Here is a 4,645-nt window from a genome sequence, read left to right on the forward strand (position 1 = left end):
CGAGTCTACCACGACTCTTTTTCAAGACGGTGCAGCGACGAGTATGACTACGGAGACCCTCAAGGACCAAGCTTTGGAGGCGAGTGACAAGGTGGCAAGCAAGGATGATGCTTCCATCTTTGGAGGTGAGAGTGATGATGTGCCATCTTCGGCCTTCATCCATGGTGACGGTGATGAGATGATCGAGCATGGAATTTTCCCTTCGGTCATGAAGGAGAGTGACATTGTGCCATCTTCGGCCTTCATCCACGGCGACGACAACGAGACGGTTGAGCATGGGATTTTCCCTTTGACCACGGCGACGTATGATGACTTGAGTGACTTCTGCCACCATATTGAGAGTGAGAGTGACTTCACCACTCGCCCCATATATAATGAGTTTCCCCACTTTCCTTGTGAGGAGAGCCACAACCCCCACCACTTGTGTGAGATGAGTGACTCCACCATATGTGACTTTGAGTGCACCTACTTTGAGGGAGTGAGTGAACCACCACATAGAGAGAGTGAGATAGTTGATAGGTCTCGTGAGGCCATTTGCATTTCTAACAACTTGACCTCTACCTCTATTGTGTCTTCTCATTTGGTGCTAGGTCCCATTTATGATGACGTGCCGATCCTTGACGACTTCGTCCTCCCTTTGGACAAGACGATGGCCCTGGTGGAATATGATGCACCCCCCACATGGTTCCATCAAGATGAAGATGACCACCATTTGGTCTTTCCCACCTCACCTACACCACTTGAGTGGAATGAAAAAGGTAACATAGGTGAAGGTACCCATGTATACACAATCCCATGAGTTGACAAAACGAGCTCTAGAGAGCAATGATGAATTGGGATCACGTGGATTGTCTTTCCCACCGCTCTCTTCGCGCAAACACTTCGCGCATTTCTTCTACATGTCCCTCACATGGTTATGGCTTATTGTCCATTATATATCATTTGCCCATCTTGCCATGTTCACGTTGCATGATATGCTCATTCCTATGCCTTTGACATGCATTTGTGACCCATGCTTTGCATTACACATGATTGATTCTAGTACTTGTATGTGTATTTGCAAGCTTGATGGAGATATTGCTTGTTCTTGCCATGTTCCTTTTGTGCACCATTCCTATGATGATACTGTCATCTTGCTTTGTGTTCGTGCTTGTGATATGTCATGTGCATTCCCTATGCCTATTATTTGCTCACATGACATGATTGTCATGATTTCTTCCAGTGTGTTGCATCTTCGCTCCACTAGTTTGCACGACTTGATTACTATGCTTGCTTATGTTGCATCACCAATGACTCATACTTGCTCATTTCATGCGGTTGATGACAACCATCTATATGCTTTGCACATGATTCATACTATTTCTTGTCATATATCTCCATGTGTTGCCTCTCTCATGCTAGATTTGCCATGTATTGAGTGCAACAATGATTCTCTTCTTGCTCATGAGACTGCACCCATAGCATTCTCGCATATATTTTGAGATTTTGACATAGTTCTTGTGAAGCATGCTTGTCTTACTTCTTTGCACCATATACCTAGTGCCATGAATATCGCCATTGTTGCATCATATTATTCATGCACTTGTGCTTCTAATGGTTATGTGCAAAAGATGAGAACCATCATGATGGATGATGTGTTTATCTACCATGTGCATACGTTCTTTGTTTTGTTGTGTGCATGTGTAGGATACTTGGACTTCGTGTCGACTTCCACTTCATGTGAGTTGACCATTCGAGCTCTTGAGAGCGAGCCTCATATATTCTACCACGACTCGCTTTTACACCATACTTCCTACAACTTCGGCATTGTGAAGAATGCATAAGGACACGCTTTCAAGGTCACATCCTTCTTGAGCTTGAATATTGTGGATCATACTTCATGTGTTGCTTGCACCATTTGCACGCATGTTTGAGATATTACTTTCACCCATGATTGCCACATTTCCATGCTTCATGACATATATACCTTGTGTGTTGCATCCAATTCTTGGACTACTTGCTACTATCATATGTTTGGTTGCAACAATGTCACTTCTTCACATATGCCATGTCCCTTTGCTTGTCACATGATTCACTTGATTGCCTCACACATGATGAACAATTGCTCTTTCTATTGTGTTGAGTGCCACACTATATTCACTACACCCTATGCACGTTATGCTTGGATTGTCCTGCACTTGTCCCATGTGTTTAGACACTTCATTTTATTTGGTGTTGTGAATACTTCTTATGCCTACCATAGACCTTTCATTGAGTGCTTGATGCTTGTTTTCTATGACCTTGAGGTAGATGCTTATTCTCTTGTCACACATATTTGCATCTCTACCTCATATTTACATGCTTGTTTCCATGATGACCTTGATTTTGCTCAATTCATATGCTTACATGTCATGTCACAATCCTTTGTCACACCCTATGCTATGCTTGATGATGACACTTGTTTGGTGAATCACCTCTTGAATGCTGGGTTTTGCACTACCGCTAACCACATTTGTTTTTCCAAGTGTTTGTTCTATTTTCTCCTTTTGAAGGAATCACAAAACGGTGTGACATTGGCGAGTGCCCATTTTGAGCTACTAGACGATGAGTGCTTGGTGATCGACCACTTCAACACGGCACCGCCATCTCTTTCCCATGGTGATTTGGTTTTCGATCCGAGGTTGGATCTTTTCCAGGGGGGGGGGATGATGCGGAGCATCCTATGGTTATCACCATGTCAAGAGTCCATTTGGCAAGTGACACGTGCGACCTCTACTTCTCATACATAAAGGTGAATCTTCTCCTTTACACGTGCTCACTTGACCCCTTCGAGGATGGTATACTAATTGACACTTCTCCCGTGTGCATGCATAGGTATTGTCGAAGCTTCATGGATGTCGAGGAGGAGTGCAAGCGCCAAGGAACAACTACACCATCCGCGAGGGAAGCCTGGAAGTGACGAGGGAAGAAGACGGAGCTACTGAAGCTACATCGGCCGTACATCCGGGCCAGAGGCCGGACATCCGGCGCCTGTGTAGCCTCCGAGGAGCTGCACCAACAAGACGGCCGAAGCATCAGCGGTCGGACATCCGGCCCGTGTGCCCGGACATCCGGCGCCTCGGAAACCACCGGACATCCGGCGCTCTCCCCCGGAAATCTGGCGCCCCTATCCAGTAGCTTGGCCACTTCAGGACGGACATCCGGTCAACCGCCCCGGACATCCGGCGTCTCACGAGAGCCCGGACATCCGGGCCCCAGCCCGGACATCCGGCGCCTGCCTGCGCACAGAGACGGGCCAGAGGCCCATGTATCCCCTCCTCACTTACCCCTTCGTGGACTAGCCTATATATACTCCATCCCCTTCATCTAGTTAGGGTTAGCAAAGTGATAGCTCATTTGTATGTGAGCCTTGCTCCTACCTATCTCTACTCTTGAGAGAGAGACCACTACTCCATTGGAGGCCAAGACCTCCATCTAGGAGAAGATCCCGCGGGATATCATCAAGACCCCCTCACGGGCGGACCCCCTTCAAGACCTCCTCATGGAGATAAACTTTACCTTGTATCTTTCCTTTTGTTGTTCATGTACCTTTGTGGATCTTGTGTGTTTGATTGTCTAGTGGATGTGTGATTGGACTTGTTCTTGAGTGTTTTCCCCTTGTGATTTCTCCTCGTTCTTCCCCGTGTTCTTCGTGTTCTTCGAGGGATCCCACTCCAATCGTGAAAGATCGGCCTACACCGTTTTAGCCCCGTATCAAAAGGAGGGAGGGAAGGAAAGGGGAGGCGCCCTAAGGCAGCCATCTCCCTTTCCTTTCCCCCTCATGTACAAATAAGGAAAGGGGGCGCAGGGCAAGGCAACAGCCCTAGGGCTGCCGCCAGGTCTTTTGGGGCGCCCTAGGGGCTGCCTCCTCCCCTCCCACCTATATATATGTGGGGAGGGGATGCCACACAAGGACACAACATTGTCTTAGCCATGTGCGGCGCCCCCGTCCACCGTTTACTTCCTCGGTCATATTTTCGTAGTGCTTAGGCGAAGCCCTGCGGAGATCACATCACCATCACTGTCACCACGCCGTCGTGCTGTCAAAACTCATCTACTACCTTGTCGTCTTGTTGGATCAAGAAGGCGTAGGACGTCCCCGAGCTGAACGTGTGCAGAACGCGGAGGTGCCGTGCGTTCGGTACTAGATCGGTTGGAGCGCGAATAAAGTTTGACTACATCATCCGCGTTGTGAAACGCTTTCGCTTATGGTCTACTAGGGTACGTAGACACACTCTCCCACTCATTGCTATACATCTCCATGGATAGATCATTACGTGTGCGTAGATTTTTTTTTTCATGCAACGATTCCCAACAAAAACACCATGTTCAAGTAGGGGGTACAACAGGTTGCGGGAGAGTGGACCGCTGAATATAGATGAGGGAAGGTGATGGAGGTGTTGATGAAGACGGTGACTTTATTGGAGTAGATCACCGTCATGATGGTTTCCTCGGCGGGCGCGCCGGCGCCACCGGGAGAGAGGGGGAGAGATCTCCCCCCTCCCTCCTTCTTCTTGATTGGCCTCCCCGCCTAGATGGGAGGAGGGTTTCCCCTCTGGTCCTTGGCCGTCATGGCTCCCGGAGGGCAGGAGCCCTCCGAGATAGGATCTCTCTCTCTCTCTCTCTC

Source organism: Triticum dicoccoides, chromosome 6B, assembly GCF_002162155.2.
Source record: "Triticum dicoccoides isolate Atlit2015 ecotype Zavitan chromosome 6B, WEW_v2.0, whole genome shotgun sequence".
NCBI classification, from domain to species: domain Eukaryota; kingdom Viridiplantae; phylum Streptophyta; class Magnoliopsida; order Poales; family Poaceae; genus Triticum; species Triticum dicoccoides.